This window comes from Oryctolagus cuniculus, chromosome 20 (genome assembly GCF_051225735.1).
Source record: "Oryctolagus cuniculus isolate XC-2025 breed Fujian yellow rabbit chromosome 20, ASM5122573v1, whole genome shotgun sequence".
Classification (NCBI taxonomy): Eukaryota; Metazoa; Chordata; class Mammalia; order Lagomorpha; family Leporidae; genus Oryctolagus; species Oryctolagus cuniculus.
In genome coordinates, this window is record NC_142886.1 from 55,437,123 (window position 1) to 55,452,365 (window position 15,243).

The following is a 15,243-nucleotide window of genomic DNA, read 5'->3' on the forward strand; positions in this document are numbered from 1 at the left end:
GGTGCCCAGAGCTCCCTCAGGTCTCAGATGCTGGGGACCCCAGAGATGTCATTCATTCCTCCAGAAACGACTCCATTTTCTTCATGTGACGTCTTCCTGTGATACCAAAACTTCTGCTCAGTGATCGGTGTTAGGGACAGAATCATCCTTCCAGATCGGAATGTAGGAAACGGTTACAGGACCACAAACCCCAATTTCCAGACGGGAGCCAGCGATTCACCTCCCACTGCATCTGGTCAAGGGGATGAGTCTGCACAGTGCATGTGTGACTGGGGGAAAGTGCTGTCAGAAGCAAACTGCCAACACAGGGCTGACAGCACGTGCAGGAAAGATGGATAAAAATATACTCCACTACCTCATGCCATTTGTGAAAATCAGTGGTACATTGTACATTGAGAACAAAAGTGCAGAAAATGCAGAAAACGTCACTGTGGTGTAGCAGGTGAATCCTCCACCTGTGTTGCCTGCATCCCATAGTGCTTTGCGTTCGTCTTTCATTCTGTCTCTTGCTGATGCACCTGGGAAAGCAGAAAAGCATGTTCGTAGTGCTTGGGCCTCTGTGTCCAAGTGGGAGTCCCTGAAGAAACTCCTGGCTCCTGGTGTCACTGTCGTCTGGGGAGTGAACCAGCAGGTGGAAGAACTCTTTCTCTGGGTCTCTTCTCTCTCTCTGTAACTCTGACTTTCAATAAATAAAAGAATCTTTTCAAAAAAATTACATTTGTAGCATCAAAAACACTTCAAAAACCTTGCAGGCAGTTTAGGATTCGAGTGAATGATGTTCACATAACAATATTATTGTTTTTTAATTTTTAATATTTGAAAAATTTTTAAGGAATACAAATTTCATAAGTACAACTTTTGGAATACATTTTCTCCCACCATACCCACCCTCCCACCTACATTCCCACCCCTCTTCCTCTTCCCTCTCCCCTTGCCAGTCCCATTCTCCATTAAGATTCATTTTCAATTAGTTTTTTTTTTCTTGAGTTTTTTGCTATCCTAACTAGAATTACCAGTTCATTTCATAATATGTTCCTTAGATACTGTTAAGGAGGTAGGAGATAGGATAACTGATGGCAAATTTTCTAGGAATACTAAATAGTTTTGAGAGAGGGGCCAGTGCTATGGCATAATAGATTTAAACTTTGCCTGTGGCGCTGGCATCCCAAAGGGCACTGGTTTGTTTCCCAGCCACTCCTCTACTAATCCAGCTCTCTGGATGGCCTAGGAAGGCAGTGGAAGATGGCCCAACTGCCTGGGTCAATGTACCCATGTGGGAGACCTAGAGGAAGCTCCCAGCTTCGGATTGGCCCAGCTCAAGCTGTTGAGGCCATTTAAGGAGTGAACCAGCAAGTGGAAGATCTTTCTCTCTGTCTCTCCCTTTCTCTTTGTATCTCTGACTCTCAAATATTTTTTTATTTTTTCAAAAGTATTTATTTATTTATTTATTTATTTATTATCTTTTATTTAATGAATATAAATTTCCAAAGTACGACTCATGGGTTACAATGGCTTCCCCCCCCATACCGTCCCTCCCACCCACAACCCTCCCCTTTCCCACTCCCTCTCCCCTTCCATTCACATCAAGATTCATTTTCGATTATCTTAATATACAGAAGATCAGCTTAGTATACTTTAAGTAAGGATTTCAACAGTTTGCTCCCACACAGAAACATAAAGTGAAAAATAATAGATGATTTTTTTTAAATGATGATGAAATCAGATCAGACCTATTGTCATGTTTAATCCCAGTGAGAGTCAGGTTGGGAATTGATAATTTCTTTTTTTTTTTTTTTACAGAAGATCAGTTTAGTGTACATTAAATAAAGATTTCAATCGTTTGCACCCCCATAGAAACACAAAGTGAAATATACTGTTTGAGTACTCGTTATAGCATTAAGCCTCAGTGTACAGCACATTAAGGACAGAGATCCTACATGAGGAGTAAGTGCACAGTGACTCCTGTTGTTGACTTTACAAATTGACACTCCTGTTTATGGCATCAGTAATCTCCCTATGCACCAGTCATGAGTTTCCAAGGCTATGGAAGCCCCCTGAGTTCTCCGACTCTTATCTTGTTTAGACACGGTCATAGTCAAAGTGGAGGTTCTCTCCTCCCTTCAGAGAAAGGCACCTCCCTCTTTGAAGACCTGTTCTTTCCACTGGGATCTCACACACAGAGATCTTTTTGCCAGAGTGTCTTGGCTTTCCATGCCTGAAATACTCTCATGGGCTTTTCAGCCAGATCCGAATGCCTTTAGGGCTGATTCTGAGGCCAGAGTGCTATTTAGGACATCCGCCATTCTATGAGTCTGCTGAGTATCTCACTTCCCATGTTGGATCACTCTCCCCTTTATTTATTCTATCGGTTAGTGTTAGCAGATACTAGACTTGTTTATGTGCTCCATTTGACTCTCATTCCTTTCATTATGATCGATTGTGAACTGAGATTGATCACTTGGAATAGTGAGATGGCATTGGCACATGCCACCTTGATGGGATTGAATTGGAATCCCCTGGTATGTTTCCAACTCTACCAATTGGGGCAAGTCAGCCCGAGCATGCCCCAAATTATACATCTCTTCCCTCTCTTATTCCCACTCTTATGTTTAACAGGGATCACATTTCAGTTAAATTTCAACACTTAAGAATAACTGTGTGATAATTACAGAATTAAACCAGTCATATTAAGTAGAACAGACAAAAAAAATACTAAGAGGGATAATGTATTAAGTTGTCCATTAGCAGTCAGGGCTATGCTGATCAAGTCACCATTTCTCATAGTGTCCATTTCACTTCAGGAGGTTTCCTTTTTGGTGTTCAGTCAGTTGTCACCGATCAGGGAGAACATATGGTATTTGTCCCTTTGGGACTGGCTTACTTCACTCAGCATGATGTGTTCCAGATTCCTCCATTTTGTTGCAAATGACTGGATTTCATTGTTTCTTACTGCGGTATAGTATTCTAAAGAATACATATCCCATAATTTCTTTATCCAGTCTACCGTTGATGGGCATTTAGGTTGGTTCCAGGTCTTGGCTATTGTGAATTGTGCTGCAATAAACATTAGGGTGCAGACCGCATTTTGTTTATCAATTTAAACTCCTTTGGGTAAATTCCAAGGAGTGGGATGGGTGGGTCGAACGGTAGGGTTATATTCAGGTTTCTGAGGAATCTCCAGACTGATTTCCATAGTGGCTTGACCAGTTTGCATTCCCACCAACAGTGGGTTAGTGTCCCTTTTTCCCCACATCCTCGCCAGCATCTGTTGTTGGTAGATTTCTGTATGTGAGCCATTATAAGCGGGGTGAGGTGAAACCTCATTGTGCTTTTGATTTGCATTTCCCTGATTGCTAGTGACCTTGAACATTTTTTCATGTGCCTGTTGGCCATTTGGATTTCCTCTTTTGAAAAATGTCTATTGAAGTCCTTGGCCCATCTCTTAAGTAGGTTGTTGGTTTTGTTTTTATGGAGTTTCTTGATCTCTTTGTAGATTCTGGTTATTAACCCTTTATCTGTTGCACAGTTTGCAAATATTTTTCCCATTCTGTCGGTTGTCTCTTCACTCTCCTGACTGTTTCTTTTGCAGTACAGAAACTTCTCAATTTGATGCAATCCCAATAGTTGATTTTGGCTTTGACTGTCTGTGCCTCCTGGGTCTTTTCCAGAAATTCTTTGCCTGTGCCAATATCTTGAAGGGTTTCTCCAATGTTCTCTAATAACTTCATGGTGTCAGGATGTAGATTTAGGTCTTTAATCCACGTTGAGTGGATTTTTGTGTAAGGTGTAATGTAGGGGTCTTGCTTCATGCTTCTGCACGAGGAAATCCAGTTTTCCCAGCACCATTTATTGAATAGGCTGTCCTTGCACCAGGAATTGGTTTTAGATCCTTGATCAAATATAAGTTGGCTGTAGATGTTTGGATTGATTTCTGGTGTTTCAATTCTGTTACCTTGGTCTATCCATTAAGATTCATTTTCAATTAGTTTGTAAACAGAAGCCAACTCTATACTAAGTGAAGATTTCAACAATACATACACACACACACACACACACACACTGAGAACTGGTTTTACAGTTAACTCTCATAATACAACTTATTGAGGACAGAGGTCGTGCATGGGGAGTTAGTGCACAGTGCCCCTGTTGTTAATTTAACAATTAACACTCTTACATATGACATCAGTGACCACCCGAGGCTCTTGACATGAGCTGCTTAGGCTATGAAAGCCTTTGAATCTACAATCTCTTTCAGTATTTAGACAAGACCATAAGCAAAGTGGAAGTTCTCTCCTCCCTTGAGAGAAAAGTACTTCCTTCTTTGATGGCCACTTCTTTCCCCACAGGTCTCACTCACAGAGAACCTTCATGTAGAATATTTTTGCCACAGTGTCTTGGCTGAAATGTTCTCATGGGCTTTTCAGTCAGACCAGGAAGACTTAGGTGCTGCATCAGAGGTCAGAGTGTTACTTAAAGCGATTGTCATTCTTTGAGTCTGCTGTGTGGACTGCTTCCCATGTTGGAACATTCTCTCCTTTTTAATTCTATCTCTTATTATTACCAGGCACTTGACCTTATTTATATGATCAATTTAAAACTTAACCTACCTATATATTCACCTTAACACTCAATATGATCACTTTAACAATTACAATGGCATTTTTACCACTAAGCTTAATGGGACTTGGAGCCCCGTGACAAGTGTTAAAACTGTACCCTTAGAAGTATGTCTGTAGGAAAGTATGCAGAACTATACAGCTTTACAGTTACAAACTTCCTTCCTCCCTCTCTTATTCCTATTCTTATTTTTTTACTGAGATCTCTTTTCAATTGACTTTATATACATATGATTAACTCTATGTTAAGTAGAGTTCAACAAATAGTAAGAAGGAAAATAAACAAAAAACCAAATAAACAAAAAACTGTTCCTCGACAGTCAAGACAAGGGCAGCTCAAGCCATCACTTCCCTAGATTTCCTTTTGGGTGCTCTATTAGGTCTCACCTATCAGGAAGAACATGTGGTATTTGTCCCTTAGGGACTGGCTTATTTCACTAACTATGATCTTTTCTAGAATCATCTATTCTGTTGCAAATGACTGGATTTCATTTTTTTTACCACTGTGTAATATTGGATAGCACACATATCCCACAATTTCTATAATGTGGAGGTACAGGTACCTCTTGTGTGTAGTGAATTCATTTCCCTTGGGTAAGTTCCCAGGAGTGGGATTCCTGGGTCATATAAGGTAGGACTATATTCAGATTTTTGAGATATCTCCATATCATCTTCCATAGTGGCTTTACCAGTTTGCATTCCCACCAACAGTGGATTAGGGTACTTTTCCCCCCACATCCTCGCCAGCAATTCATGTTTGTTGATTTCTGTATGAAGCCATTCTAGCTGGGGTGAAGTGAAACCTCCTTGTGGTTTTGATTTGCATTTCCCTGACCGCTAGTGATCCTGAACATTTTTTCTATGTCTGTTGGTAATTTGGATTTCCTCTTTTGAAAAATGTCTGAGTCTTGGCCCATCTCTTAACTGGGTTGTTTGTTTTGTTTTTGGAATTTCTTAATTTTTTACATATTCTGGTTATTAATCCATATCCGTTGCATAGCTTGCAAATAATTTTGCACATGCTGTCAGATGCCTCTTCACTTGCCTGAGTGTTTTTTGACACACAGAGAATTCCCGATTTGATCTAATCCCATTTATTAATTTTGGCTTTGACTGCCTATGTCTCAGGTCTTTTCCAAGAACTCTTTACCTGTGCCAGTGCCTTCCAGGGTTTCACAAATGTTCTCTAATAACTGGATGGTGTAGGGTCATAGATTTAGATCTTTAATCCATATTGAGTGGAGTTTTGTGTAAGGTGTAAGATAGGGGTCTTCACTCATACTTCTGCAATACATAATAATTTAAAAAGTGAAAAGGAATTTGATGATTCCCTGTAAATTGGAATGACGTAGTCATGGATTTGAGGGAATGACCTTGTTAAAATAGGCAAGCTACAATGTGATTCACAGATTCAATGCATTTCCTGTGAAATAGCCTGACATTCTACACAGGACCAGGAAGAAACTTCAAGAATTCACATGAAGAAAATCAAGGTTTGTGATGGCAAAGCAGGAGGCTTTATCTCATCTGAGCTGAAATCAAGCCTGGTGCTGGGACAACATAGACACCCAGAGCCCTGGGACAGAACAGAAACCTAGAAATAAAGGAACACGTTCTTAGAATGTGAGTTCTGAGAATGCACGGTGAAAAAAGCACAGGATGGGGATGGGTTTCCTGTCGTCTGTGGTACCACTACCAGCATAAATGCATCCAATCCATCCAGCCCCTTCCCTCGAGCCTGGCGGACCCAGCTCATCCAGTAGCTACTGAGGGAGAATCCAGAGGCTTTGCAGGTGAGTTTCAGGGATCCCTCAGGTTTGAGCAGGCCTTCCCCGGATTCCTCCTGTTGCTCCTGACATTGGACACCTGCAAACACAGACGTCCTGGTCAGGACACTGTCACTCATACTCTCTGTGTCTCTCACTCACATCCTCTCCCAGACTCAGTGCCCCGCATTCCCCATCATTACCTTTGAGCACAGTGACCAGGAGAAGCCAGCACAGCCCAGTCTCCATGGTGAGCGTCTGTGTTGAGTGTACTCACTGAGTGGACACCTGGGAGTCCTGGGGCTGGAGCTCCTGTGCCAGAGCTGCAGGGTGAGGGCTGGGCTGGTTTTCATGGGCAGAAGGAGGCCCTATTTGCATGTGCTGCCCCTATATAGCAGGCATGAGTTCAGATGCCTCAGAGAGGACAGTGCCCAGGGCAGATGTGGTGACCTGGGTGTGTAGGGTGATGGCTATGATAGGAGTCAGATCATATAAATTTTTATGTTATTATTGTTGTTTAAACAATTGAAGTCAATGACCTTGTTTCATTTTAATATGTGTGTACCCTTAATAATCCAGTGTTAGCATGTCCTTCATTTTTAAATAACCATTGGTTCATTTTTAACTGTTTGAATAACATTGAAATAGTGACAGTGAGAGAAGGGATGAGAGAAAGAGAAATGTAGAGATGGACAGAAAAAGTGACAAAGGGAGATTTCCACCTTTGATTGACAGCCCCAGTCATCCCAAGTGCCTACAACACCGAGGACTTAGCCTTTCTAAAACCTGGAGCCCAAAACTGAGACTTTCTTTCCCACTTCAGTGGTAGGGGCTCATTCACTTGTAGCGTCATCTACAGTTTTCCAAAATGCATTATCAGAAAAAGTGTGGGAAGTCGTGTGGCTGAACGATTCATTCTGATGGGAACATGGGTGTCCCTAGTGGGGACTTTGCCAATTTTGTCCTAATGCCTGCCTCCCACTTTTAAACAGATAAAAGACTGCAAGTGGATTCTTTTTAGGTTAACTATGTTTTGTTTCCTTGTTCATCCATTGCCTTATTTAACACTCGTCATGAACACAGAACACTGTGCTTGTTAGTGGGGTGTAGTGTGCTATTGGAATCTGTGTGTTGTAGAAATGGGCACAGATCAACTCAGTGTCATTCACATTTCCACCTCCTTTCCTACACTCTGAGTTGGAGGGGCCTGGAGGCCTCAGTTCTCATTATTCGTGGAACCTGTCGTGGGTTGTGGTGAACTGAGTCAGCCCACTGTGGTGTGGGCAGAATTATTCCTTCCTGTGAGTGGTGCTTTGTGCCCTGGTATCAGCTGCCCTGTGTTCCCCCTCTTCCCTGTTCTGTAACCATGACTCTGAGTTCAGCTCAAGCACTGGATAGAAGTCACTGTGTCACAATTCACCTGCAGTCCTGGGTTCAGGTAATGCAGCTTTGTTCACAATAGTTCATTCTAAATAAAGTGAAATATGCCTAAAACGGTGAATGCAGTCTGTTACATTTGACATGGAATATTATTCAGTGTTAAGAAGGAGGTTATTCTGTCGTTAAGAAATCATGGGTCAGCCTTGAGCATAATATGCTAGCAGAAATAATGCAGGTAGATGTGGACACATAGTATATGACATTAGTTATATATGCAGCCCACAAGCTGTGGGAAACTGGGGGAAGTTCCAGGCTCCTGACTTTAGGCTGAGCCATCCCAGCCTTTGCAGCCATTCAGGAAGAAAACCAGTGAATGGAAGCTTCTCTCTCCATCTCTTGGTCTCTTCATCTCCTGCTATAACACTGCCTTTCAAATAAAATAAACTTAAAATAAATGAAAGCTTAATTATACATATGGTCAGGAGCCTATTTCCAAATGTTGAATGAACTCAAGCCACTGAATCCCAAGAGAAGAAATTAATTGTGTACATGCAGTGACTGGTAAGGTGGTGACAGTTGCAGCACTGGAGTGAGCCTGAGGGATTCCTGCCTCCCATGTCAGGATGCTTAGTGCTGTGTCCTAGTTTGGTTCCAGTGTCAGATTCCTGCCTAAGCCCCTCTGTGAAGCCGTAGGTGAAGTTACAAGTACTCCTATGTGGAGCCCTGGACAGAATTCCAAGTTCCTGGCTGTCACCTGACCCAGCTGAAGCTTTTGTAGCCATCTGGGAAGTGACCAGGAATTACAAGATCACTGTCAGTCTCAGTCTCTTTGCCTTTTTGGAAAAATATGTAAATACAAATATCAAAATAAGTGAAATAGTATCTATAACTGTTTAAAAAGATATAAAGGCAACATATGAAATTATATATTGGGCCCATCATGCATGTCAATAATAGATGCACAATGAGACATCCCATCATTCCTGTTAGAATGAGTATTATCCTACAATCCAGAGCTGACAATCCATGTGGAGGAAGCTGGAGATAACTCTGGTGCAAGATCGGAGTCAGGTAAACAAGTAAAACTATTATGGAAAATCATCAAAAACTGAGAAATAGAATTTTCACAAGATCTTCAAACACCATTTCTGGGTAGAAGGAATATGAAATCCCAGGGAGGTATCCAGGGGAACTGCAATCAATGTGGCAAACACCTCTGCTCTTCCATGTTCAATTAATGCAGTGTCATTCACGAGAGTTCACACATACAATCCAGTGAAATATTCATGAAGAAAGAATCAACAATGGAACAAATGGACAAAATTATATTTAACAGGAAGTTTATATGGCAGTAAAGATGAGGAAATTCTGTATTTTGGACAACTCAGATGATCCTGGAGAATAATGTCCAAGGATAATGTGTCAGGGTAAGTACACTCTGCTAACCATGCAGGACAAGAAGACAAATAATATGTGATGCTGGATACATGGGATAAAAGGATGACGTCAAAGAGGCAGGAAGTACGATGGTGAAGACCAATGTCTGAGCAAGGGAGGAGCAGAGGAGATGCTCGAGCAAGGTCAGAGTTTCAGTCCCACAGGATCCACACACTGAGGATCTACTGTACAGCATGGTCACAGCAGTGAAGGGAATATTGTGTCTACAGAATTCCAAAACAGGAGACAACTGACATTCTACCATGGAAACATGTGGTTTTCTGATGAGTATGTCAGTAAGTCTGACTTCATAACTCCACTCAATTTGATATATTTATTTATCAACACATAACATTATACTTCATAGGTCTATGTTCAGATGTTATTTATCAAATATTTATAATCAAAAATGATCAAAAATGAAGATTCAACACTCTGAATACTGCTGTAGTGCTTTCCAATATTTTATGGAGATGATAAATAAATTCCAGTGCACTCAAGGCTTGGCAGCTGGAACCCAGGAGCATGGAACTGCATCAGTGTTCCCACCTTGGTGAAGGGGCCTCATAACAGATCCATCATCTACTCTCTTCCAGGGTGCATTGTCAGTGCAAGTATGGGAAATGTGTAAATGGGCTCTGTCCATCACTCTGTATGCAGCCTGTGTGTCTCTCTCTCTAATACTAATGAGAGACTCCAAATGGATTGATGACCCCAGTCAGCATGACATGGAGAGAAGAACAGGGACTCTGGTCACATGGTCTCTGGGACTGGCTCTTCCTGCAGCTGTGATTCAATCTTTTTTTTTATTTTTATTTTTTTAGAATATAAAATGCATCTTTTGTATTGTTGTGGCTTCCCCCCTGACCTCCCACCCTCCCGTGGCCCTCCCCTCACCCACTCCCTCTCCCATCCCGCCCTTCATCATGTTTCGTTTTCAATTGCCTTCATATATTGAAGATCAACTTAGTATATACTAAGCAGGGATTTCAACAGGTTGCACTCACACAACCGAACCAGATATAGGGTATTGTTCGACTAGTAGTGTTGTTTTTGAGTTTCATAGGTAAACATATTAAGGACAGAGATCCTGCGAGGGGAGCATGAACCCAGTGACTCCTGTTGTTGATTTAACAATTGGCGCTCTTATTTATGATGTCAGCAATCACCCGAGACTCTTGCTATGAGCTGTTTAGGCTATGGAAGCCCCTTGAGTTCACCGACTCTGAACTTGTTTAGTCAAGGCCATATCACAGTGGAGGTTCCTTCCTCCCTTCAGAGAAAGGCGCCTCTCTCCTTGATGGCCTGATCCTTCTGCTGGGGTGTTGTTCACCAGGATCCTTCATTTAGATTGTTTTTTGCCACCGTGTCATGGCTTTCCATGCCTGTGAGACTCCCATGGACCTTTTAGTCAGATCCGAATGTCCCAAGGGTTGATTCTGAGGCAGGAGTGCTGTTTTGGTCATTTACCATTCTATGACTCTGCTGTGTGTTCTGCTTCCCCCGCAGGATCATTCTCTCCCTTTTGGTGATTCAATCTTAGGACACTGATCATTATGCTGGAGCCACAGACACAGCTCCCCATGATGTGGACTCCAGCCCCAGAGTGCACAGCCACTGTGTGTCCCACTTTCTGCTCTCCCCTGAACCACAGCAGGTGCAGGGGGTCCCACGACACTGGAGCAGAACCAGATCAGCTGGAAGGGCACACCCAACACTTTCCATTCAGTGATTACCTTGACCGCTGATGTCCAGTGCAATTCCCTCCTGAGTTCAGGCAGGGAGCCCCCCAGGAGGGTCCCAGGACCTAGAGGATGAAGAAGTCCCTGTAGGCTTCCCAGGGGCCTGCAGAAGCTCAGCCTGAGACACAGCTGAGCTGCAAGTACATTCCTGAGTGCTGTGACATTCACACAGGGACCACAGACTGTTCCAGGATTATAGGGGAAATGCAGGTCGGGTTAAAGTCTGCAGAAAGTGAGTGTGGATCACCCACATGTAAAGAAAAGGTTGGTTCAGTGCACTCTTTCTCGTTGTGGTAGGAGAGGGATGAGTGGAATAGTTGCTGTTTAACAGATCACGGCCCTGTCTCAGCTGTTCCTGGTTACACAGGGAAAACTGAAACTGTCCAAAGCTTTCAGTACACTGAGGGTGCTGTCCTGAGTCAGGTTGGTAGAGACTCAATAGTGTCCTCAATATTCCCACATCTCTGATCCTGGTGAGCAACAGTCACTGTCCATGAACCAAATTGTTCATTTAGGACCTCTTCCTTTTACATCAAACTTTCAATCCGTCATTGAAGTTGGAAGGGACAGATCAAAAAGTAGAATTCTTCCCTCAAAACTGTTACAGGAGAGGAAACCCCAATTCCCTGACTGGAAACCAGGGCTTGGGCTCCCTATGCACACGTGTATGACCAGAATCTGGGCTCAATGCTTCTAGTGCGCCCCCTGGTGGAGCGGCACTCCCCTGCAGGTAGGTTTGTGTCTTGGCACAGCCTGAGGGCCCCTCACTGTGTCTCTGGCACAGAAATAGGTGGCCATGTCTGAAGCTGTCAGACTGGTCATTTTCAGATCCACCGTGGTCGAGGTTTTGGAGATGGTGAATCGGCCATTCACCCAGCTCGTGTAGTATGCTCTAACACCAGTACTAATGGCTCCGATCCATTCCAGCCCCTTTCCTGGAGCCTGGCGGAACCAGCCCATGCTGTAGCTACTGAGGGAGAATCCAGAGACTGTGCAGGTGAGTGTCAGGGATGCCCCAGGCTGGACCAGGTTTCCCCCGGATCCTCCAGCGACTGACACTGGACACCTGCAAATACAAACGTCCTGGTCAGGACACTGTCACTCATACTCTCTGTGTCTCTCACTCACATCCTCTCCCAGACTCAGTGCCCCGCGTTCCCCATCATTACCTTTGAGCACAGCAACCAGGAGAAGCCAGCGCAGCCCAGTCTCCATGGTGAGCGTCTGTGTTGAGTGCGATCATTGAGTGGACACCTGGGAGTCCTGGGGCTGGAGCTCCTGTGCCAGAGCTGCAAGGTGAAGGCTGGGCTGGTTTTCATGGGCAGAGGGAGGCCCTATTTGCATGTGCTGCCCCTATATAGCAGGCATGGGGTCAGACGCCTCAGACAGGACAGTGCCCAGGGCAGACGTGGTGACCTGGGTATGTAGGGTGATAGCTATGATAGGATTCAGATCATATGAAGTTTTATGTTATCATAATTTTAAAAAGCTGAAGGCAAAAACCTTGTTTCATTTTAATATTTGTGTATCCTTCGTAACCAGTGGTAGCAATAACATGTCCTTCATTTATTTAAATAACCATTAGTTCTTTATCATCTATATGAAAGACATTTGGACAGTGATAGAGAGAGAAGGGGTGAGAGATACAGAAATGTAGAGATGGAAAGAAAAGGTGACAATGGGAGATTTCTGCCTTTGGGTTGAGAGCCCCAGACATCCCAAATGCCTATGACATCTAGGAGTTAGTCTTTCTGAACCCTGGAGCAAGAAACCGTGTCTGTAATTCCAACGTTGGTGGTAGGGGCTCCTTTGCTTGTAGCGTTATCTACAGTTTTCCATGATGCATTATGAGGGGAAAGTGTGGGAAGCCATGAGGCTGGGCTCACTCAGTTCTCTGATGGGAACACGGGTGTTCCTAGTGGGGACTTAGCCAATTTTGTCCTAATGCCTGTTGCCCACTTTTAAACAGATGAAGGACTGCAAGTGGATTTTTTAAGGTTAACTATGTTTTTTTTCCTTATTCATCCATTGACCTTAAAGTTTAAAAACTGTTTAAACTGTTTAAAGTGTTCCTGAACACAGAACTCTGTACATGGTAGTGGGGTTTGTGTGCTCCTGGAATGTGCATGGTAGAAATGGGCACAGATGAACTCAGTCTCATGCACATTTACACCTCCTTTCCATCACTCTGTTGGGAGGCCTGGAGACCTCAGTTCTAGTTATTTGTGGAACCTGTTGTGTGTTGTGGTGAACTGAGTCAGCCCACTGTGGTGTGGGCAGAATTATTCCTGCCTTTGGTGGTGCTTTGTGTCCTGGTATCAGCAGTCCCCTGTCCCCCCCTCTTCCCTGTGTCTAGTAATCATGACTCTGAGTTGAGGTCAAGCACTGGGTAGAAGTCACTGTGTCACAATTCATCCGCAGCCCTGGGTTCAGCTTACAGCTTTGTTCACAATAGTTCAGTCAACAAAGATCAAGTGTGCATAAAACAGTGAATGGATTCTTTCACATTTGGGCATAGAATATTATTCAGTATTAAGAAGGAGATTTTTCTGTCATTATGAAACATGGGTCAGCCTGGAGCATAATATGCTAACAGAAATAACCAGGTAGATGTGGACACATAGTATGTGACATTAGTTATATATGCAGCCCACAAGCTTGAACTCACAGAGGTAGGCAGTGCAATGGTGATCACTGTGTACCATGACCCAAGTGTTTGTTCCCTTCAAGCTAGCGGGAAACTGGGAGAAGTTCCAGGCTCTTGGATTCATGCTGAGCCCTCCCAGACTTTGCAGCCATTCACGAAGTGAACCAGTGGAAGGAATTCTCCCTCCATCTGTTGGTCTCTTCCTCTCTTGCTATAACACTGTGATTCACATTTTTTGTAGGGTCAGCAGCAACACAGAAAGCCCAAAACTATTTTTGGAGGCACAGTGATTTCCTTCTTAACTGAATTGCCTGGGCTCTGGGTCTTGGGAGCCAGATGGGAGGATGAGGACCAGTAAAATGGAAACAGAAAAGGAAATGCCCCCTAAAGAATAAGGGCAGAAGAGGTGTCTGGCTAGTGTTCACTTGGATTCTGAGCTTAGGTGAAGTCCATGAGCCAGAAACCCATGCCTACTGGGATAGAGTGTGCATGAATATAACTGTGTTTTGAGAATACAGGCTTTATATGGAGACACATCTCAAAGCATCCATGACAAAAGAGTATAAATGGTTTCTAATATGAAAAGGCCTCCATTCCTTTCTGATGTCAGGCCAGGTTGTGGCATTCAAGCCCCAGCACCTATGGGTGTCTCCTGGGCCTTGATCATTTTCCTTCTATTTAGTAGGGGTTTCTGTGCCAACCATGTCCAGTTAGGTGCCTACTGGTACCAGGGAGTCTTTCTAACCCAGCGCAGTGTAAATCCAGCTTCTGTACCAATTTTGACTGAAGCAGCTTCTGCTTCACACAGTCTCCTTCACAGACTGCATGAGGCTCTGAGCATTGTGAACCAGCATGTCTGTGGCCTGCTCAGACTCCTTGTCGCTGATGGGAGTCCGGCCAAGCATGATAGCCTTCACTGTGGACAGGATTTTGAGCTGGGTGCTTATAGTTGGGATTCGTTCACACACCTGTAAGAGGTTGGTTCTAATCCGCTTATCTGTGCACTGCTTGGCAACCTCCTTGGCCAACCGAGTCACCTCATCCGAGGCCTTGGCGATGTCCTTGGCACACTGAATGAGTGCCCGCTTGGTACCACTGCCTCCTCTCACAAGCCGAGAAATCTCGGCCATCAGCAGAGCCATGCGTTTGGCTGCTGCAATGATGTCATTGCCCTTGTTGGACCATTTGTGAGCTTCATCATGGAGCTGCCTGGCAGCCATCATTATTGGCTGGTTAATCACCTCCCCAGCTATCTGCGGCATCTAAAATGAAATAGATACTTAAAATAACTTGAAGATTAATTATACATATGATTAGGAGCCTATTTCCTAATGTTGAAAAATCTCAAGCAACTGAATCCCAAGGGAAGCAATCAATTCCTTAAATGCAGTGATGATAAGGTGGAGACAGGAGCAGCACTGGAGTGAGCCTGAGGGATTCCTGCCTCCCATGTCAGGATGCTGAGTGCTGTGTCCTAGTTTGGTTCCAGTGTCAGAGTCCTGTCTAAGCCCCTTTGGGAGGCAGTAGGTGTAGTTCCAAGTAGTCCCATGTGGGAGCCCTGGACAGAATTCCAAGCACCTGGCTGTCACCTGACCTAGCTGAAGCTTTTGTAGCCATCTGGGAAGTGACCAGGAGTTAGAAGATCACTGTCAGTC

General features: G+C 43.8%; 1 pseudogene; it reads right to left on the reverse strand.

Annotated features, from left to right (window-relative positions):
- Positions 1 to 14,298: 14,298 nt before the first annotated feature.
- Positions 14,299 to 14,850, reverse strand: LOC138847243 (vinculin pseudogene; annotated as a pseudogene).
- Positions 14,851 to 15,243: the final 393 nt, after the last annotated feature.